This window comes from Indicator indicator, chromosome 1 (genome assembly GCF_027791375.1).
Source record: "Indicator indicator isolate 239-I01 chromosome 1, UM_Iind_1.1, whole genome shotgun sequence".
NCBI classification, from domain to species: Eukaryota; Metazoa; Chordata; class Aves; order Piciformes; family Indicatoridae; genus Indicator; species Indicator indicator.
This window is the reverse complement of record NC_072010.1, coordinates 50,188,749-50,213,154: the sequence shown is the minus strand read 5'-3', so window position 1 is coordinate 50,213,154 and position 24,406 is coordinate 50,188,749.

The following is a 24,406-nucleotide window of genomic DNA, read 5'->3' as shown; positions in this document are numbered from 1 at the left end:
GTCACGTGGTAAAAAAGCAGGAACAGCAGACGCTTATAAAGCAGGCAAGGCAGGAGGGAAAAAAAAAAGAACCAACCAGTGTCTCTCCTTAAATAGGCTTGCTGGACAGGAAGGAGGAATGGAATAGACCTTTGACCCAGGGGACCCCTTTTTCTGGGAGGTGAAAACCAAATCTCTGTCTCTTCCCACCTGGATCAGGTTTCTTTTGTCTACCTGGTGGCTGGGTTCTTTTTAGTCCCCATCAAGACTGGGCATTGTGATGGTTTTAAGACTGTCTTTTTAATTTTTCTTCAAAAAGTTCAATCAGAGAAAGTGAAAGAATGTAAATAAGTCACTATTTGGTGTAAGTAAAAAAAAAAATATTATTCTAAACACTTCCATTGGAAAGATAGAAATGTTTAAGAATCTCTAGTCAAAACAAGGTTGGGGAGTTGGCCAGTCTCAGGCTCAGCTTGCTTGGTTTCTGTCTGCTTCTTCTTTTCTGGCTGAAGATAACACACTGACCTTGACAAGCTAAGTCTAACAGCCTCTCTGCTTCTTGACTCTCTGCCTTCTGCCAGGGGAGTCTCGGGGGATTCCTTCTGGCTGGGGGGAGGCCCCTTGGGGTCGGCCCCTTGGGGGAAGCAAAGGGGGCTTGGTTGTGCTTTTCTGTTGATTGTACATATTTGTAAATGTTGTGAATAGTGTATATTTGTACATATTCATTGCATTTCATCATCAGCTGTAAATACAGCTTTCATTTGCTTCCAGACTGAGCTAGCCTGGTCATTGTCAGTGTGGGACAGGGATTTCAGCTCTCACACTCTTACAGGCATAACCTGGGACACATCCACAAAGCCTTTTCCCACAGCAGTTGGGAAGGAACTCTGAAGGAGCAGAGTTGAAAATACGTTAGTTAGAGAGGCTAAGTTGCAGGATCTGGGACAGATTTTCATCTACTGAAGCTAGAGGCATCTCTATCTCCTTTTAGTGTGAGACCCAAATCTTACACTCTCCTTAGATTCAACTCAAAGAGAAATCGAAAGTACAAACAGGAGGGAAAAGTGATGTGTGTTAAAAACACTCCCTATCCAGAAGATCAGGTACTAGGACTGCAGTAGAGTATGCATGATCTGCAGTTAAGATACAAACAAAGAGCTGAAAAAAATTAGTTCATTTCTCTGAAGAATGAACAAAGGTCATTAAATCCTCACCCTTATGAATTATAGTGCTAAAGAATATTACACCAGAAGAACTGACATATTCCAGAATGTAAATATTCCTATAGGAAAAAAAAATTACTTCTATATTATCTGGCTTCTACAAATTTCTATATATGTAAAATAGAACAGTTTCTAGTTGCAGGATAATTATCCTAATTAAAGTGTGCAGTTACGAATGGGAGTAAGCGCACCATAGCATCTCTTTTAAAATACAGAAATGAAAAACATCAACTTGTTCTTAATGTGAGCTACCCAGTGTTATGACTCACTTTATGATTCATACAGGGCTTATTATGCAAGGTTGTTTATATTCTTTTCCAAACCCTTGTTACTTTTCCATGGCCTTTTATTTGGACTCCACCCTTAAAGAAACCTCTTTTATTTCATTCAACAAGACATCCAAGCTGAGTGGACCAATTAGGCAACACAGGAAATATCCCTTTGGGTTTTTTTGGTTTGGTTTTGGGTTTGATTGGTTGTTTTGTTTGGTTGGTTTTATGTAGTGATTGGACGATTCAAAATATATAGAAAGATATTTTATTGATTGTACATCTCTCTGTTCCCATACAAATTGCTTAACCATTTGTCAATGATGCAATCAATTCATTCTGCATGATTTCTACATTCCTAACTGGAATGTTATATATGCTAGTGGTTAAGATATTCCCATAATGCTGTATAGTCTAATGGTTAAGATGTTGAGGGAGAAAAAAAGAAGTCAGATTTCACATTTCTGAGCACGGTAACCTAGCAGCTTCTTTTTTATAACTATTGGATATCAATATGGGCTACCTTTGATAAGCACACACACTAAATTCAGTGCCTGCAAAAGGACACTCAATCAATATCAAACATTTCTTTTGATTGGCTCTAGGCAGTATCTCACTGAGTACACAGACTTTTTGGCTTATTTTTTAGATTAATCTAATTTGATAGACTACCTTTATACTTACAACTTGCAACTTACAAGGTGTCATACCCCTCACATGAACAAATGCTAAATTAAGGTTTGTTATCCTTTTAAGAAAAAGGTTGTGTTTCCAAAGGGGGGAAAAAATAAATCTACCCTAAAATCAGTATGCAAAGTAAAAACTCTTTCCCTCTTTAGCTGTCTAAAATAAACTGATATGAATTGTTTGGGTTTGGTCATTTAGTTTTTGTTTTTTTTCAGGAATTACAATGTGCAACTTACATGATCCAACCCTTGAGCCAAAGTATAAAAACCCTAATCAATCTCAAATGTTAAACCCAAACTAATCAGACAGCAATAATAATAAGCAAGATTCATTATCTTTTCAGTTATATGAGATACACTGATTTATTTCCATCTTAAATGAAACATAGTAAGAAAGCAATATAAGAGACATATGATTTAAGTAACTTCTTTTTCATAATCTCAGGCCAGTCTGGTGAGAGTTGTAAGACACGAACCTCCAGTCTTTAAGATTCCTTCAGTTTGCAATGTTCAGTACACATTTGCTCGGATTTTTCTTGTTAGCTTTGGATTCTAAGGTCCAATATTATTACTGTCTAATTGATAATATTTAAATTCCTTTCTCAGGAATGAATTCAGAGAAAAATGGATTCTGTTTGCTTAAGTGCTACTTTCCTGGCTAAATTATGAACCTGTGCTGTCTTGTCTCTTGTTTATTTACTGTATCAGTGATGTCCTTATTTTACATTGTCTTACAACTCATTACAATACTCATCAAGAGTAATCAAGGGCCTGATAAAATATGCATCTCTTTCATTGTTGTTCATTAAAAGAGAGGGGTAAGAAAAAGAACCCAGTGTGCGATTTTCTCATTTAAGCACATGGAGTCTCATCAGACAAAATGGTTTACTTCGACTTTATTCCAGCACAGGAGCTGTAATTTTCTTACAAAAACACAATTGTTTGTGCATTAAATAGATATTTGGTTTAGACTGATAAGTCTAAAGGATTGCTTCATTGCAATTTATTTATTTATATGCATTTATACCTGTGAAATAGAATGTAGATTTCCTTTTAGTTATTAAGATTGTTTTTTGACCAAACCAAAAATATCTCTTTTCTTACATCCTCACTCCTTTTTAAGGTATTACAGTTGCCACTACTCACAGCCAAATAAAGCACATAGGTACAGAAAATACTGATCCTGTGTTGTATTTATACAGTTTTACTGTTATAGTGTTTTTTTGCATTGGATGCCTCAATGCAGCATATTTACTTTTTTGTTGCTATAAAACAAACAAAAAAATCCCAACACAACAACAGCAAATTTTATATGCAGATAAACTGAGAAATAGGGGGGGGAACCGATGTATTTTATTCTTATAGCTAAAAGTGTTTATTTCATATGCGTTTTGATTTTTAAAAATGCTTTGGTTATGGATATTCCTACAATCTTTTTATGAAGTCATTGTAATATCTTCAAGTACATGAAGTAGTAGTTTCCCCACAAATGTCCTCCCATTTTCATTTTCCTAACTTTATTAGTTTGAAAGGTGTGTAATTTGTTATGCTATAATATGAAGCCCTCATTGGCACAACCAGAATAATAGGTTGCGACTCTGATGGTCTATTCCATGTAACAGACAATTTTCTTTTCATAGAGAGATGGTTCTGTTTATTTTTTTCTCTCTCTCCTGAAGATTGACATTTTTGTTTTATTCTGAATGCTATCTGATAACTTATTCATCAACAGAAAAAAAAAAAAGAAATCCTATAAAACAGTTTTCTGAGCTAGTAGCAGTTTTGAAAGTAAGCCATGATGGGAGAACACCCATTTTACTAGTATATGAGCTGTTACTGTTGCTCGTATTTGAAAAGTTTCTGTCCACTGCAGAGGGTGAGGGAAAAAAATTAAAAATAAAAATTAAGAAAGAAAACAACAGTAACAACAAAAACAACTAGGTACTTATTTGATTTCTAACTATAATGAGGGAGGATCCTGGAAAATGCATTCCTAACAGTGACTTTTGTGATTATTCATTGAATTTTGAAATAATCATCCTCTTTGATCTTCATGGCTAACCTATATATGGAATGAAGTAAAACTGTCAGAACTATTTCATATGATTCTCTTTGTGTCCATCACTTTACAATATTTTTGTGGATTTTTTTACTCCTTTATATCCAGGTATATCTGGATATACAGAAATTCTTCTACATTTGCTCCAGCATTAAGTTATTTTCTTGGTACATGAGCAAGCAGATGCTATTTTTTAAAGTCAATTTTGGTTAATTGGATTTTGAAGGAGACTTCTGTGGCTGTAGTTTTCCTCTGCCTGTAACAGAAGAGTTCATCTTCTTTCTATTATTACTTTAGCAATATTTCCAACGTATTAGACAAGCAGGTGAGGTGAGCAGATTGACACAGTAGTTATTCATAAAGAAAAACAATGACGGTTATAAAGGGAGGGTGGGGGAAGGGGGGAGAATTAACTTTGTAGTTTTACTCATTTTTGTGGTACAAGAGGTATGTACTTTCCACTTTATTAAAAACAAACAGAGAAGGACTGGATGTAAAGTAAGTAAAAGGAAAATTTTGCAGTGTTCCTCAATAAGCAAGCTTGATGTTTAAGTATTACGGAGATTTGTGTGTAACTGAAGAAGCAATTAGAAGACAGTTCAACCTTCATATACTTATTAAGATCATGTCTTTTGATTTTAAATAAATTTTATCTCAACCTGACTTTTTCTCTGCAGAAACAATAAGGGAAAAAGTCTTGCAAGTTCTGGATATTCTAAATCATACTTCAATATATTCTGCTCCTTTGGAGCTGACAGCTATTTTTCACCAGTGAGGAGAACTTAGGTAGCCTTGATAGTTCAGTAACTTTGAAGTGGAAACTTTGCTCTAGGAAAATAAGAAAATAAGCAAAGAAAAAAATAATTCTGTAATGATTTAGAAAGTTAAAATTAGCTATTTAAGCCCAAGATGGTTATCTTATCCATACAGCTAATAGGAATAGAAACCTTCAAAACTTACTTCAATCTCATTCTATCTACCTGTGATAGATTAAAAGAGTCTCTGGCAGGAGATGTCTTTCTTCCTTGCCTCTAAGAAATCCGATGCCACATCTCAGACACAGCTCCAGTGGGAACGTGATGCTATCCCAATATCAGGCTGCAAGGTGTGTCCCAGTCTTATACCAATGTCAAATGGAAACAGTAAGCATGCCTGTTGGAGGTGTGCTCAGGTAGAAGACCTCCTCCACTTAGTGATGGACCTCGCAGAGGAGGTAAGTAGACTGAAAACAGTCAGGGAAAGTGAGAGAGACAGACAGACTGTTGGAGTAACACCCTGACCCTGTGAGGCAAAACTAAGAGGCAGACCAAGCTCATGTTATGGAGATCTCTCTGCCCTCTCATTGCCTGAGCAGATACAGTGAAATTAGTGGGCAATGGCAGCAAGTTCCTTCCCAGCTGCTCTTGCAAAACAGGTACAGTGCACTGCAAAGGGAAGCAGACAATGATAAGGTAGATGGATCACCCAGACTGGAGTAGTTGCTGAGGTTTAGTCAGTCTAGACCCCACATCAAATCTTCTTCAGTAAAGAATAAAAGATGGGTCATTGTCATGGGTGACTCAATTCTGAGGTGAATGAATTGCTTGATATGCAGACTGGACCCATGTCTTTGGGAAGTCTGCTGCCTTCCATGGGCCCAGGTTAGTGATGTGAGGAGAAAGCTTCCTTCTCTAGTATATCCCTCAGACTGTTACCTACTGCTGATCTTTCAGGCAGGCAGTGATAAAGTAATGACAAGAAGTACAAGGGCAATTAAGAAAGACTTCAGGGTCTTGGGACAACTGGTTAAGGGATCAGAAGCACAAGTAGTGTTCTCCTCTATGCCCCCAGTTGTGGGATGTGATGAAAGAATAAAGGAAGAGCCAGGAGATCAATGCCTGGCTCCAAGCCTGGTATATCCAACAGGACTTTGGGTTCTTTAACCCCGGGATGATTTACAGGACTCTAGGTGTGTTGGCAACAGAAAAGATGCACTGTCTCAGAGGGGAAAAATGATCCTAGCTCAGAAGCCAACGGGGCTCACTGAAATATCTTTAAACTAGATTTGAAGGGCAGAGGACACAAAACCAGACCTTCTAGAAATAAGTCTATGGGCTGCACACCAACATTTGAAGGATGGTGGGATGGCATGGTCTTTCAGTCTACCATATTAATGGAGTAGGGAATGGAGACCCACCTGGCTACAGATACTCTAGGGTCACTGATGAATTAGCAACCAGAGGAGCACCTGAGAACACCCAGGTAGGAATTAGGACTTGTTCCTGCAAAAAGGTGTCAAGAACTTTAGACTGACTGAAGTGCATCTACACTAATGCACTCAGCATAGAAAAAAAACAGGAGGAGTTGGAAGCCATTGAGTATCAGGGAAACTATTTTATAGTGAACATCACAGAAATGTGGAATGTCTTACACAATTGGAGTGCCACAATCAATGGATACAAACTCTTCAGAAGGGATAGACAAGGAAGGAGAGGTGGTGGTGTAGCCCTGTGTGTCAGGAAGGGTTTTGGTTATTTTGAGGTTAATGATGGTGGGGATAGAGTTGAGCATTTATGGGTAAGAATCAGGGAGAAGGCTAACAAGAAGATATCCTTGTGGGAGTCTGCTGTAGACCATTGAACCATAACAAACCAATCCACAAAATTTCTTTGAAGTCTCCATAGCTCATGCTGGAGAGTCTAGATTCTCACTAGAAATTACCTTACCCTAGCTAGTTTATTATCTTTATAACTCAACATATGTAGAAAATCTGTCTCTAGCATCATCATTTTTGTTAAAGCCATTATTTGTTGTCAATAGGTTGTTTCCTTTTGAACTGTGTGATCCTGGTAAGACTATTAAATGTTCAGTTTAGTCCTCTTGCTGTGCCATAGATGCACACACACAATAAATTGCTGATTGACAAAATCACTTGTTTTTTAAACTAGAGGTACAAATTCTGCAAGGTCTTTAACTGAATCTTTTCCTTCTCACTGATGTTAAAAATAAAATGCAAAAACTTAATTCCTTTTCTGTACCAGCACAATTATTAAGAAGATTATTTTGAAAAATATTTCTAATAGTGAAATATCAGTTGAACGTCATTAGTATAACATCTTTCCGCTGTGCTAAATTTCAGTTTATTTATGAAATTCTGGAATCATTCAAGATAGTGTATCAATGTTAACCACATCAAAGCTTTAGATTTTTTTAGAGCGTGACTTTAAACTTTTTTTCATTTTTGATAACTGTTTAAGGTTACACCGACAGCTTTAAGAGTATTAAATAACTCTAGCACACAGAACAAGAGAGAAATAACTTCAGAATGACAGACATGCAGCACTTGACTGAATACTTTGTCATCTTGTGGTGTAAAAGATATGTTTCCATTTAAAAAAAAAATAATCTCTACATATGCAGGCTACAAAGACATTCTTCTGCTTTGTGACAGCAAGGTGCAGCCAAGGTATCACTGCATGCAATTCAACTCATTTAAGAGTCTGATAATTCTTTTAAATTAGAAGATATACTTGGAAAAAAATTATGAATGGGACTCTTTTAAGAGAGATTATGCATGTAGAAATTTTAAATTGCATCTATCCGAGATGGTTGTGTTTGATTTTCTGTTGATTACACTGCCATACAAGCTATAAGAACGGGGTAGACAATCAAACCAAAGGTCACAATAGCAGTAGCTGTAGACATACCCTCAGGGAAAAGTAAGAACAGGAAAAACATATTTGATATTCCCACTTAACTTTTTCTTCCATTTCCTTGTTACTTTTAGCTAAGAGCACTGAGCTCTTCTCAAGGAATTCACAGAATTACTGTGTACTTACTGAAGAATCACCGTGCCTTCCTAAAGATTTGTATATATTACTTTTGCAGACATTTCTTTGGTATACCAATGTACACCATTTTGCTTCCTGGAGTTTTGGAGCCATTTCTGAGAAAACTAACTGCAGTTCAGAGTGAATAGTGCATTTGTTAAGTGGTCTATCTCAGTGACTGTCTTTCTCACCACTGCTCCAGGATCTGTGTGGTTTCAGGATAAATCTTAACTGTGTATTTTGGAATTTCTCTTCATGTTGTGGATAATATCTCTAGTTTAGTTTTTATTTATACATTTCATGCATCTTTAGTCAGTTTTCCACCAAATATTTAAAATCCTCAGCATGATCATCAACTGATACCAAAGTGGTTACATTTTTCCTTCTGGGATACTCTCACAGCTTTGGCTGGCAGAGCTACTCAGAATATATCCTCCGAGGCATTCTGAGTCATAGCAAATTTTCTCACATGTAGAGCCTTTTTTTAAAACTGAGTAAGCTGCCAGTAGAGTATACTTGGTAAGGCAAACTCAGTTCTGAAAGTGATTAGAAAAATTATCTTTAATGATCTTTAGAATAAGTTGTTAGAGAACCTATTACTACAGGATTCCATTCAGGTTGAGCTTTGATAAGAATTGATCTTTGGATCCAGCACTAAAAGTTCTGCTGTTTTGTTATTAACTTAATACTGTGTTGTTCTAGGTTAACTTCTATTAAATGCTTGTTGTGTTGATTTTTACCTCATTGAAATAATATCTTTCTGTGAAGCTTCAAGATTTACAGTCCAGATCCACACTGGATTTTATGAATCTAATTATCACTAGCTTTAATAGGATGCAGGTTTCTCAGTCTGATTATCTACATTTTGCTAAAGTACTTGATAAAAATCATGGATGTGTTGCTTTTGAAGGACTGAGTGTCTGATGGAGAAAAATATATATCAGAATTATTTATGATTTCAATAATTTATGTCAGATTGTTATGATTTCAATGTAATGGATGACATTAGCTATGGTAAAAAAAGATGCTTGCAGAAGTATTAAAGGGGTGAATGAACTGTAAAATATGAATATCTCTTAGCCTTGGATTATACTGCTTGATTAAGCTATTAATAACTGCTGGCCATTTTAAGGTAAAAGCAGTATCATCACTTCAGGTGCATGAAAAGTCAAAAAAATGGTCCTTATCCCCTCATATATAAAAGCCATAATCTTACAAAAATAAAATAATATAATTTCCATAATGATTAAAAATATTTCTGTATCTTCATTTACTTTTAGGTCAATTTTTCCTAACAATTATCACATCTATGTTCCTCTGCAACAGGGACTTTCAACCTCATTCAGTGCACAGACTTGTACAGAATTCTGACTGGACCTTTACAGGCCCTTGATCACTATTTATAAAAGCACTGTTCATGTTATCTTTTTCCATGCCAAGGGACATTCAGTGCAATTTAACCCTTTTGTCTGAGTCATGGTTTGGGATATGGACCTGAATTCACCATATGCAACTCCTGTTTGTTAGCTATTTATATAGGCACTTTCCATCACTACTTAAGCTTTGAGCACAGCAACATTCTGTTCTCAAATTTCTCATAGTATAATAAAGTAGTAAAGCAAAAAATAATCTTGGCAAAGAATTTTCTTAACCATAGAAATATCTCTACTTGTATTAAGGAAGAGCTAAAAGTATCTGAAAATAGCTAAAGGTCCCAAGATATCCTTTTCCAGTATATGATATATTTGATGATGTATGTTCTGTGCAAGTGTTCCAGTGTCAGGCATAGCCCATACACATGTGACACAAGCTCTCCCAGTGCTCCAGTGTCAGGCATAGTCCATATACATGTGACACAAGCTCTCCCAGTGCTCCAGTGTCAGGCATAGCCCATATACACGTGACACAAGCTCTCCCAGTGCTCCAGTGTCAGGCATAGTCCATATACATGTGACACAAGCTCTCCCAGTGCTCCAGTGTCAGGCATAGCCCACACACATGTGGCACAAGCAATCCCAGTGCTCCAGTGTCAGGCATAGTCCATATACATGTGACACAAGTTCTCACAGTGCTCCAGTGTCAGGCATAGCCCATACACATGTCACACAAGCTCTCCCAGTTCTCCAGTGTCAGGCATAGCCCATACACATGTGGCACAAGCTCTCCCAGTGCTCCAGTGTCAGGCATAATCCATATACATGTGACACAAGTTCTCACAGTGCTCCAGTGTCAGGCATAGCCCATACACATGTGACACAAGCTCTCCCAGTGCTCCAGTGTCAGGCATAGTCCATATACATGTGACACAAGTTCTCACAGTGCTCCAGTGTCAGGCATAGCCCATACACATGTGACACAAGCTCTCCCAGTGCTCCAGTGTCAGGCATAGCCCACACACATGTGGCACAAGCTCTCCCAGTGCTCCAGTGTCAGGCATAGCCCATACACATGTGACACAAGCTCTCCCAGTGCTCCAGTGTCAGGCATAGCCCATACACATGTGACACAAGCTCTCCCAGTGCTCCAGTGTCAGGCATAGCCCACACACACGTGGCACAAGCTCTCCCAGTGCTCCAGTGTCAGGCATAGCCCATACACATGTGACACAAGCTCTCCCAGTGCTCCAGTGTCAGGCATAATCCATACACGTGTGACACAAGTTCTCACAATGCTCCCTGATTTCCACTGCCCAATGTTTTCAGGCCTCCAAGAAGATTTTGTCAAATCTGCCTACTTCCGCTAGAAGTGGGGCATCTGAAATGCACACAACCAGGCAATTAAATCCAGATACTTCTTTAGACACAAAAGGTTCCTACAGAAGCAAAAGCTTTAATTGTTCTTCTATTACGATGCATTGTATTGTCTTCTATTATATAGATGTAGATGTCTCTGTGAGTTGCAGGGGAGTTAAACTAAAAGACGCTTAAGTGTTCCTTCCAACCCAAAGCATCCTATAATTCTGTGATTCTACAATTCTGTATTTTCTGTCATTTCACTTCGTTCTCTTACTTTCTCTTCCTTTTCCCTCTTACATTAACTTCCAAACATTATTTTACCTTTAGAGAAAATAGAAAGAAACATTTTCCTATAAAACTAATAAAATGTTGAATCGTTTGACCAGGCTTGGTTTGGAGACAATACTATGGTAAGATAAAACTTGAACAAATGTACCTATTTCAGAAACCTCAAGGTGCTAAATCCAGAACTGCAATCTGAAAACCCCATATGCATGTGCCATATAATTTTAGGTTTTCTCTGTATACATTACAAAGCATGTGGATACCTTACTCATGGTTCTGGGCGAAACTTTGGTGTCCAAGTATCTAACCATTAGATGTTGTAGTAGCTAAATTTTGATACCTGAACTTTTTTTGGCTTTTTCTCCTCAACAGATAAGAAATTGGAAGCTTTTCTTCAGAAATTTTGCTTCTTCCTTCAGAAGCATAACTTGTCTTTGAAATTTTGATAGAATTTCCAGATGTGCTTTCACATATCAAAGCATAGTAAAAATCTCTATAGTACAGTTACTATAATTTATTAATAGGCAAGATGTTGTTTAAACTCAGCTACCCCATTATGGACACATTTATTCTGTTTAATAGTTTTTCCTTTTTAAAGTAAAAAAAAAAAAAAAGACAAGGCAAAATGAAACTCAAACATGTTGTACCAAATTGCTATTCCTACATAAGGTTATGTTAATTATATGGGGGTAAATTGTCCTGGGATGTGCATTTATTTTTTACTCTTACAGTCAAACACACTTATTATGCTGTCATGGACTCAGAAATTCCTTCATTATGTTAACAGGACCATGAGAGCTCAATAATTTAAAATGAACCATAAGAAACATTTCAGGGATGTTAATCAAAGGTAACTAAAAAAGAACATATTTTTTCATGCCTACATGAACATGCCAAGAGAAAAGTCCAAGTCAGTGGTAACAAGTAGCTTTTTTTATAATAATGATTATTGAATTGTCTGAAGTCTCTTTATCATATCTGGTATGTCAGCTGTCATTTTTTGCTGCACAGCTTTCCAGTTTACTTGACATTAACCCTGACTGCCACTCTGGTTTCACTGCTAGCAAGGAAGTCATGGACCACTTAGGTGTTTGAATTAGTATTACCGTATTTCAAGGCACCTTTCATTGCTGAAGAAAACACACAATGGGAGAAAGTCTGTGCTATTAAATGTTATGTTAATCTAGGCAGGCCAGAATAAGGTACCAGTATGCATTATTCCAGTACCATTTGGAGGAGATACAGTGACACAATGTTTCAGATATTAAGAAATTACGGGGAAAGGTAAACAAACAAACAAATAAACCAAACATATATAAAATGTAAGTTAAACAATAAATACCCCAAGTTAAACAATAAATACCCCAAGTTAAACAACAAATACCCCAACAAACAACCCAAAAGAAAACCCAAGCAGAAAAAACCAAACCAAACAACAAAAAAAGTACCTATAAAATTATTTGTATTATATATATGTCTAGAAAGTGCACTTGTTGCTGTATTTGAGTTAACACTCAGAAGAAAAGAACTGAAGACAGGAATCAAAAAGCAGCTTAGAGAGTGGATAGCAGAGCCAGAGGCAAGTGAAGAAAAAAATGTATAAATGCCTGTGGAACTCACCATGAGGCCCAGATGCTACTGCTAGAAGAATATCCTCCAGAGGCAGACATGCAAAACCTGTGATGGCTAAGTAAAAAGAAGCAGACAGAGTGAAACAAACAAACACACCGTCCCCCCCCCCCCCCCCCCCAACGAATACATAAAGTACAAGGCATTTGTGCTTATTTTCTATATATATAGCAGTGAAATTCCCAACCTGTGGCAGTTGAAGCCAATCCCATTAAGCCAAAAGAAGTAAAAGTGCTTGATTTGAGCACATTCATTGAAAATTATAATTTCCTTTGCAACTTTTAAGCAAAATATTTTATTCTACCCAGCTGCTAGGAAATGAGATGGCAAGGGGAGTGGGGAGTGGAGAGACTTCTCTGAATGTTTTTCAATATCCCAGTTGTATTTTCAGAATTATTCATACTGCAATGAGAGTTCTCTCGTACTACAGCTGGCAAGGTACACTGGGGTGGGGTAAAAGTCAAAAACCAGCACCATTCATATTATTCTAATATTTTTCTTCATTTCAGATTGGGAAAATGACAGATCATCTTGGGGAGAGGACTAACAAAAGTTTGTTCTCCTTCCCCATAGAGTCAGTGAAGGCAGACCAGGAGAGAGAAAAACGCTAACCACAAGTCAGAATTAGATCATGAGATTGACAAAATCTCAAACCTTTCATTATGGAATCTCTTTCTATAACTTTTTAAGACAATGACTGTGTTGTCCTCAATTGGAGAAAGATTTCTTAGATGGTGAAATATTAGTGTAATAAGTTAGCATTTCAGCTATATAAGCTTCTCAGAGATATATTTGGATGGAAAAGATGTTCTATCTTTATACAATTAGTTGTTCAGAGTATTTACATTTTCTTACTTACAGTATGAGTATTTAAAATTTTTTTGTCTCTTTGCATGCTACACAGTTACAGAAAAATAATTGTAAAGTCTTCCATTTTTTCTTCTATTTTTAGTAATACCATAGAGACTAAATATGATGAAAAATTCACAAGGCTGATCCATCTGATATCAGAACATCTATTTTCTGTTCTGTCTACTGTCGGGCAAATATGATCCCTGGTGTACCTTGAAGGTCAGTTCTCTTGCAAGGGGTTTATTTCAAAGTTAAAAAAAAAAAAAAGAAAAAAGAAAAGGCAAGGAGACAAAAGGTTTATCATTCACTGTTGAACTCCATGTAATCCATCAATGGTCAGTGATCTGCCTACAGAAATCTCTTTTGGATTTCAAACTGAGGCAATTTTTTTATTCCTAACCCATTATTATTTGCAACATTATTGCCTTATAAGCTTCATAAATAACAGAATAATTGTTACAGAAATAATCTGGATTCCAGTGAAGATTTTTAAAAATAAGTCTGCAACTAATATTTGTTTGCCTTGATAACTTTTCGGTTGAAAATGAGGTACTAGACTGATCTAGCAATACTACACAGACTCATCATCCGTCTTAGAGTAGAAATAATGTGTTCCAAATCACTGAGACTTGTAAAATATGTGAACTTGAAGAAAAGTCTACAAGTAACATTCAACAACAAAGAGATTTTCATATTTCAATGTCTACACAATTCATTGCCACAGGGAAGTAATACAGTGTTATAGTTATAAATTATCTAAAATATTATCTTAATGGCAATTAACTTTTTCTTCTGGTTTCATCACAAATATGCTTCTGCCACCAGCTGAACACTTTTTTGCTAACAAGCTGATGATTTCTGTTTAGAGAATGATCAGAGATGTGAACATTGAGGGTGAAACTGGAAGTTTTCCGACTCAGCTCTTCTGCAGAAAGAAGAATCTTCACAAGGGAAGCTTGCTAATATATTTACTGCTTTAGTCAATGAATCAGTGATTACTTTTCTTCTGATTCTACATCATCAGATTTTAAAATATATGCCTTAGACACTTTCAGGAAGTTTCTTTTTATTCCATATTTTATAGGTCTTTGACTTATAATTTCTGCAAAACCAGTTTGGGCTAATAGCAGCTGTACATATATCATGTAGCAGAAATCTTTGAACTGTTTGTTACGGCTGATGTATTGCAAGGAATATGACAGTCCATTTAACTAGGAGTTTGCCAAATAAAATGCAAAATCATACGGTGTCCTGGTGAGGGCAGCAAAACATTCAACATATGGTTTTAACAAGCCAATTGCTGCTCCATGCAATCTAATTTGAAATTGCAAATGACAGGGAAGTGTGCTTTTTGGTTAAAGGACAGATGTTAAGAAATTGCTGGTTTGGGAAGGGGTGTGTGTGGGGGTTTTTTTGTTTTATTTTTTTTTTAATTTTATCAGTCACTGTCTGATAAAGTTTTCTAATATTAATAACAAGTTCTACTCTTCTAAAATTTTCTTCAGACTAAGATCCCAAGTTAGAATGGGTGTGCAGATGAAAACAAATGCCTAAACTTGAAGCCATTTACAGTATTAATTTCAAAGGACAATGAAATGGTGTAAGCAACCTGAATTATATTTTTTTCTTCATGACTTGATATCTGTTAAAAAAAAAAAAAGGCAAACAACTCCAAAACAAACAAGCAAACAAACAAAGTGAACAAACAAAACCAAAATCAGAACCAAAAAAGCCAACCAAACAAAACCCCCTGGAAATAGGATAGGCTATCTCATACAAAAAAACAAAACCACATTCTAATTTGATGATTTAGAATAACTGCTAAAATATTTATTTGAAAAATAATTCTAATTTCTTAAGATTGATGGAAAATATAAAATGAGGTAGAGTATATAAAAATAAGCTTCAACAGATAAGTAGCTGGAAATAGGTAAAGTGAAATTTACTCATTTTCCTTCTGAGATCAAGATATTCCTTTTTAGTGATTCTTTCAATAACCTTAACTCCTGCCTTTTAGTTTATAGCAGAAACAACTATCTAAAATGGAAGACAGTTGCCAAGTTGACAAATATTTATTCTTATGCAAGACTAAAAGTAATGCTTGCTCTTTGTTTCTTGAAATGGAAAAAACCCAAACCAAACGAACAAACCCTGCAAATTTTATGAGCTGCACACCCAGATTTTGTAAATATCTATTAATTTTGTCCATATGCTGCTGGCTTTGACTTTGATTTCTCTCAGAATCTAAAACACACATGATGGAAAAATGGTTTGTGTGATAAGTTTTACTCAAATGCAGAATAATGTTATGGTTTATGCTGAGCACAAAGCAGAGAACATTTTTAGAGGAAATGTGGACTGCAATTATTGTTAAAAATATTTGTGAGGTTTACGCTTGGAATTGTTTCCAACATTCAGTCACAAACTAACCTTGAGCATGAATTACACTTTAGATTTCAAATATCTGTTCCTCTGTGTGATTTAAATATTTTAATAGTGTATGATGTGTGTTCTACTTAGAAGGAAAACAAAGCAGTTCAGATTTTAAAAGGGTTGTTTTTAAAGCCACTATTGTGAAGCTTGTCTTTCTCAAATTACCCAGACTAGTAACTCATATAAAATTATACAAGATTATTCAGTTCTTAAATTTTCTCTGTGTAGGGGATTATTTAAATATGTGTTGATCTCTCCTTTTTTGTTTTTTGTTTTATCTAACACTGTAAAAACTAACTGTTATGACATAACTCTCCTCAAGCTCTTTTACATAGGTGTGGAAGTGAATAAACAAATCATATTTTCAAAGGTGTACAGCTGTGAAAATCTTGATACACGCTGCAGTCTTTCAAAATTACTTTTTAAATGATCCGAAACATGCCTTTCAAGACGGACATTCATATAAACTGAAAAAAATTTAAAACATTAACATTATACATATATATATGTATGTATATATGTATATATGTGTGTGTGTGTATATACACGTGTAAATTAATAAATAAATATTCTGACAGAAAAAAGTTCTGACTTTGTTATTTGTACGGACTAATCTGCTGTCTCTCAAAATAAGTGTCAGGTAAACTGTTAAACATTAGTTGCTCCTTATGACATAAATAAATCTATTTTGTTTTCAGACTGCTTTTGTGATCATGCAATGGTTTATCTGAAATTCATAAGTACAAGGTTTTCAAGGGGAAAAAAAATTACAAAATGTAGCTAACCTAAAGCATGTTTTTGTTTCTATTTTGTTTGGTTTGGTTGGTTGGCTGGTTTTTTCAAAAGATGTCGTGAGTACAGTTGTATAGCCATCCATAAGGGTGAAATGGTTTGAGGGAAGTGCTTGTTCATCCTCCTATTCAGATTATGATCACTGTTGGATATCTTTTAACTCAAATAAAGAGAAGAGCAAATGGATATATGGACTTTAGCATAACCAGTACATTAGAATGTCTCTGTGTAAAATAATATGAATACCACACAGGATTTTTTGAGGTGATGGTCCATTGTGGTCTTCAGTGGAGGGCTTCAGAAAAGTGAAAGTACCAAAAGGCTTAAGATGTGCTAAGAGAAGACTATCTTTGCTGAAGGAGTTGTACTTGGTCTTTGATTTTTTCTACTTGTGGTCTCCAGGTCAGGGAGAACGTGAGGAAATAGGGAAATATAAAGAGGAACTAAAAGAAAGGGAAATTCTGCTACTGAAAGCAATGTTTCTATTCATGAGAAGTAATAAATCTCCTTTTACATTCCAGTGCTCTTTTTTCTTTTTGTCCCCATAAAGGTCAGTGGTCTAGACAGCAAGCTAACTATCTGAGGTTTCTTTGAAAGAGATTAAACAAAAGATGAGAAAGTTAAAAGACAGCTAGCCATCAATGAACCTAAGAAAAAACAAATTTGATTATTCCTATACAACCTAATGGTGGGAGTGAAAAGCATAAATAGCAGGAGGAAGATCTCTAAAATCTTGAAGGGAGGCAAAACTCCTTCCTTCCTTGCCTACATGATCTACCTTTTCTCATTAACAATTTCAGAGGGATCTTAGGCAGGTCAATCTGGTATCATATTCATACATTCTTACACTGATAAACATGCAATGTATTTACTACCATACGAATTATATGTATTGCTATCCTATTACTTGTTCCAGAATACAAACTTTTTCTATCCCCAAAGACTTCTGGAGCTACCTCATGCTGGTATTTGTGGATCATATGTACAGTAGTAGTAATCAAAAGCGCAAACCCTATAATTCGCATTAGGATTTTCTTTTTCCCACTTGCAAAGGTTAAGATGAGTATACTGCACTAGATAGAAGTGGAGCTAGAGAGTAGCAACTACTGTTCTGTGGCCTGTATTATGCTAACTACCTTGCTAATGACAATGGGATGTGCTCTTCTTGAAATCTACCTGACAGTGAGGTTCTGACCACAGAAAAATGAAAACATAGGGATGCATTAGGTGGAGAAGTCCTTTTATTAATCTACATGTTTCCTTACTTCAGCTTCACCAGGTAGCATGACATCTGTATTTACGTTTTTATTAACATCCTCGGGGAAGTAAATATTCCTCCAACTCACTGGATTAGTCTTTACTTGCTTTTTGGTTTTTTTTTTTTTTTTTACCTACTTTCTCTCTCTACTTTTTAATTAAAAAAATTTCTCAGTTTAGTATTGATCAGATTGCATATTTTGCACTTCAGTAACTTGCTAATACTAATAAATGCCTTCCTTTGCCCTAATTTTTCTATGCTTGAGTTGATGAGTGGATGTTTTATAAGAGTGTTTGTTGGCATTTGCACAGAAAGATAGAGATTTTCATATTTAAGTCTGAATTTGTAAATTACAACTTCTTTGCATTTTCTTTTTTAATTTATTTTGCTGTACAACTATGTATTGCTATCTATACGAGACATATCAAATACATCCACACACTAGTATGTAAAAAAGTATACAGAAGGAAGTGTAATTAAACACTTAGAGTTGAGTTCTATACATAAGGCCTTTAAATTTAAAAATATAAACACCTCATCTGGATATCACCTGCAACATATCCAAATTATACTAAGTGAATATTTTTACAAAATCAGAAGGAAGAAGAGAACTGGATCGTAATCCTACAGGAAACAGATATATGCATAGATGTTATGTTACCTAGCAACATAAGGCCCAATCTGTTATTTACTTTATTTCTCCAATCTTACTTTACAGTACATGGAGGAAAAATGACACACATTAGGTATACTAAGTCCTTAGTCTCTGGTTCAGCAGGTCCAGATAGAGATGGAAAATGTTTATTTGGCTATATGATTCTAGAAAAATAATATGAAAGGCTCATCTCCCTGCACGTGGAAAGCACCAGTCCCTATTATTAACTAGTATTTCATAGGTGAAAGAAACGTATTAAAGGCTTTAGAAATTACATGAAAAAGAAAACAAAAGGCACAACAAAAAATAATTTTAAGCCTTACAACCCCGACTGTTGTAATTAAAGCAAGTAAATTGCTTCAGGTTCTACTGATGTGACAGCATGCCACAATACTGTCTTTTATTCAGTCTTACATACAATAAGTATCATAGGGAAAGCACTTGTAAGAAAAGCTGTTAATGTGCCTAGCTGTTTACCAGGCTCCGAGGTTTTTTTACATGAAAAGGTTATGAAACCTGCAGGAGAGTTTCGACAATTGAAATTAGGCAAAAATGTGTGCCTGTGTGTTTTCCTTCATACATACAGATACCTGTTTTTACATCAATAGCTCCAACACCATAGCTTTCTTTCCAGTTGAAGATCAATCACTAACCAGTAAGGAAGAAACTACAAAAAGGCTATTGCCCAAAAGATTTTTTTTAAAATAAAACCTTTTCTGTTAGTTGGCTAGGGTAGATTTGATGTGCAGTTACAAGAAACTGATTTATGTGTGTCCATATGCTGTGGGTCTAGATCGTGCAATCATAGAATGCACTGGTTGGAAGGGAACTCTAGAGATTATCTAGATCAACCTCCCCTCTAGTAAACAGGGACATGCCCAACTAGATCTTGTTGCTCAGAACCTCATGAAGCCTGACCTTGAATGTCTCCAGTGATGAGACCTCCACCACCTCCCTGGACAACATGTTCCAGTGTTCCACCATCTTCATAGTAAAGAACTTCTTCCTGATGCCCTAAGAAGTAATCAAGTCATTCCAGGAGTCTCCTGGATTGCTTATAGCTCACTGTGTAACTTTTCCAGCAGGAGTCAGGGTGGTTAAAATCCCCCAGCAGAACAACAGCCTGTGCACATGATGCCTCCTGTAGATGGAGTAACAAGGCTTTGTCAGTAGGCAGACAGACAGCATTTAGCATACAACAACCATAAAGTTCCCTCTGTTGCCTTGGTCTCCAGTTCCTACCCATAAGCTTTTGACTTGCTGCTGACTATGCTTTACGGACATCTCTTCACATCCTATCCATTTCTTAGCATAGAAAGCAACACCTTCACTTCTCATTCTTCTCCTGTCCTATCTGAACAGCTTGTCGCCATCGAAATCCACACTTGAGTCATAGGATTTGTCCCACCAGTCATAGAATAGTTTTTCATGCTGAAAAAAACAAGCAATCCTGTTATATTTGGGGTCCCGAAGATACTAATGTGGATTTGCAGGCTCTTAGAAAATGTTGGAAACTCTCTAACCTTTCACAAACTTGAAAATTTTCCATAGGTAGATCCCTGTTTAACTGTACAATTTGTCATTAACAGAGCAATCCCAATGACTTTGTGTGTATAGATGTGTACGTGCATTTAGGACTTGATTTGTCATCCATGTGAATATTCTGTTTAGGACTCTTGCTTTTATTTCTACCACTGAACAGCACAGTCTAGCTGGATGTTTCTCAGTCATCATGTAACACAGAATACTAATTTTTGTCCCTTTTTTGGGTCCTGACTCAGCCCTGTTGTCATGGGTTGAGCTGAAATCTGCTGCTGTCATTCAAAACCATTCTGCTGTCATGCCAGCTTCAAAATGAAAGTGCTGGGTGGAGCAAAGTGTTATGGAGCTTGAAGTTCAGATTGTAACCCAAGAGGCTTCCCATTGTGCTTGTTGTTTTCAGGTTCTGGGGTTTAGGTGTTGATTTTGCTTTTCCACAGGGACGGTGGTGGGAGTTGGTTAGCTTGCTGGGTGGGGTTTAGCTTGCTGCCTTCTGCTTGCTGCTGCTTTCTGCATTTTGCTGTGTTTTTTTTCTGCAAATAGGCTAAGATAATTGTGCATTATATTATCTCAGTTATATTAAATTCTTTTTATATCAACTCTTTATCTCAGGCCAGAGCTGTTGGGCTTTTTGTTTGTTTGTTTGCTTTGGGGTTTTTTTGTATGTTTTTGTGTGTGTGTGTGTGCGCATGTGTATTTTACTTTCCCTTACTTCTGTGTTGTAGGGAAACAGGTGCTTTAACTCTTAACACCTGTTTAATCAATATGAAGATTAAAAGTTAACTAGCTGCAGTTTCAATTAAAAGGTCTTTTAATCAAAGACACTATAGTAATCACTAGTGTATTGTGTGACCTTGTATACAAGAAAAGCAACAAAGATAATTTGAAGCTCAAGCAACAAGATTAGATCCATGTGCTCCAGAAAACACTGGACTCACTGAACAAAAGGACTACTTGAAGAATAATTCACTGCTCCACCCTCAAAAAGGACAATAAAACTCACAAAGTTTACAGATACTTAAATAGGAGATCGGAACAATTTTGTCACATTGTTAGATGATGCTAAACACTAAGAGAAAATAGAGTTTTCTCAGGACCAGTAAAAGCATTAAACCAGCCCAGGCAATAGCCAACACAGGTTACCTACCTCATGAAAATCAAGTGAATATTTCTTTAAATACTCTAAATCCAGATTTAAAAAAACCAAACACACAAATTTTTTAGTATTTCCTTTCCAAAAACAAGTCAGTATGCTCTTTTGCATTTGTAATATTTTGTATTCTTTTAATTCATATGTGTGCTTCTATCTACAATTTAATGTAAAATAATTTTGGAATGGAAATCTAAACATTTTATTGGGAAATATCAAATGAAGATTTTAAGGTTCAGAAGTCTCCTCACACACCATTTCATCTCTAAAATAAATGCTGCCTGTATCAAAATGATTAGTTAATTATTTTCTTGTTAAATTGCCATTTGCTCACAGAAGCCCTTAAGGTATTTTATTTCCCAACCAGGTCTAGTTATGAGACACTGAGCATTATGTGGCATACCATTTCCAGGGGACTTCTGGAAGCAATGATATTTAACTTGCATCATTGCTGCTTTCTTGTGAGTGCAAACCCTGAGTACTCAACAGTAAGCAAAACCAAATGAAACGACTAAAAATGGCTATTACATGCACCATAGGCCTTCACTGCCTTACCTTTTAACTGCCTTCCCTTTTCTTTCTTTCTTGTTATAACATCTTGTCTCTTTCAGCAGTGTAAAAAACAAGGGAGCTAATCCTGCTGGGTACTGAATGCCTTTGATTCATATTAAATTGAGAAGAATGAGACCACAGCAAATCTCATGAACAGCTGCTGAAGTGACACCAAGGTCGTGTGTACTTTGGAGAGTCAGACTGGCTTGATGTGGCTGCAGTTGTGCTGCTCGTTTTCTGACAGGCACACTTTCAGTCAGGCAAACTTGAGAAACAGTGGCAATAAGATCTTGCTTCGCTACTTCTCTTCAGCTCCACTGACGCCTGCAATCAGGGCAATCTATGCGTGAATAAATAAAAGCCAATGCTTTGGTTCTTCTTTCCTGCAGTGGAGTTTAGCAGCCACAGGGATTGAGCACCTTGGCATCTTTCTTTATCAGTGGGGAAAAAAAAAACAAACAGTAAGATATGACACATTATCTTCCCGTATTACAAAGATTTTCTTTGCTACCTTTGATCTTTGTTGTTTTTTTTCTTTTAATTAATAACAGTATTTTATGAATTCTCTTTTCTTTTTCTTAAGAAATTTGGATTACAGATGCAAAAGTGCCTTCTGGAATGTGCTACTAATTGAACACAAGGAACTATAAGAAGCAGATTCATAAAAAGTTTCCTGTAATCCATAAATCAGAAGGGAAAAGAATCCAAAAGATGGAAATAAAACACAAAAATAATGAGCATTTGTACCAGTGTAGTAGGCCTAAAATTTCATCATCTATTCCACTATATTTTTAATTTTTTTCAGCTAAACACTTTTGTCAGTTCTCACTATACTAGAAATGTAAGACCTTATGGAAGGTTATTGTCTTCTCAATTATTTTGGAAAGAGATGAATATGCAGAGTGGACTGTTAATTAAAAATAACTGAATTTTCTATTGGATTCTCAGAAATTAAGAAACTAAAAAAGAAAACAGTCCTTGGTTATTTCAGAGAAGCTGAGGAGCCAAGTATTACCCTGCGTTACAGTAATGCGGTGATTTCTTATAATGATGAATTATAAGAAACATTTCAATTTTCAGAACAACATCAACTGTCAAACTTTTTTTTTCCTTTTCTTAATTGTACGGTTCTACTAACCAACATTTGCTGCTGTCCTGCAAAAAAATCCAATAATGTTTACGTGGGTGGTTGGTAGAAGCTGGGAGTAGATGAGTTTGTGTTCAGCCTTAGCCAGCGAAGAAAATCTTTTGTGGATATTGCCTTCTTATAACTACTGTTGCCAATATTGATCTCGGCTAACCACTGCAGTACACTGAAATCAATCCAGATACATTCTTTGGAGTCACCTAAAACTAGAGCACTCCATCGCTGAGTTGAGTACATTGACTTGAAATAACTTTATTTGCACTGGAATGTTAACACAACACAGAGATAGCGCTTGAATGTTAACACAACACAGACACAAATAGGGACATTCCCCCTTTTTGTGACTCAGAAGCCTTCACAAAGCAATCTGGTGTGGTTTGTGCTGAAAATAACAGGATCCAAAGGGAAAGAAATCCTTTCTTCTATGTAGCTGCCTTTATATTCATGCCCTAGATGGCAGAGAGAGTGGGAGTGTATGGTCTACATACGAACAGATGTAACTGCATAAGTATTAACCTGCACTACCCGTGATTTGTTTCTGGGTTTGGTGTGATTTGCTTGGCAGAGTTCTGTAATTTTAGTCAAGATGGCTCACATCCAAACAGACAGTATTTTGTGCATGAAGATTTAAAATATCCAGAGTGTGAGCATCCATTGATTTTGTGTTGCCATGAAGGTAGAACATAAAGCATGACTGCCGTATGTCCTGTCTGTTCATTAGTGCAGATTAAATGTTGCTTTGTTGAACTAACCAGTAGTAAGGGTAGTGACCACTAAAGAATCCTTGAAAAGTAAGTTTACTTTTGACTGCTTTAGCTGTTCAACAATCATGTGTATGATTGCCTATGCTGTCTTATATACTTTTACAACAGAATCAAACTGCCATATAAAAAAGTGAGATAGCTCTAAACCCCTACTCATATGCTAGCAGTTAACCTCATATATTTACTGATAGTAAAGCAAAGGAGACCTTCCACCACTAAAATCTGATCATAATACTTGTGCCCATTTTTATCTCCCTATAGAAAATGGACTGTTAGGGTTTAGTCCAAGGCAGACTTGAGGGACTATTATTTACACTATTTTATTATTATCCTACACATACTTGCATCACATTTTTCACTCTTATGAATTTGCATGTACAAGCTGCTTGAAAACGTATGTCTATAAAAATGCATACATACATACATACATACATACAATGTATATAGCTAGATGTCTGCATTTATATAAAACAGAATCTGGTGAGTTGCTCTGTGACCTGCTAACAAATACTTTTTTATTGCTTTCTTCCTCGAATAGCAGTTGTATTTGTTCTGCTGCACCAAGATCTTTCCCTCATTTACTAATCCAC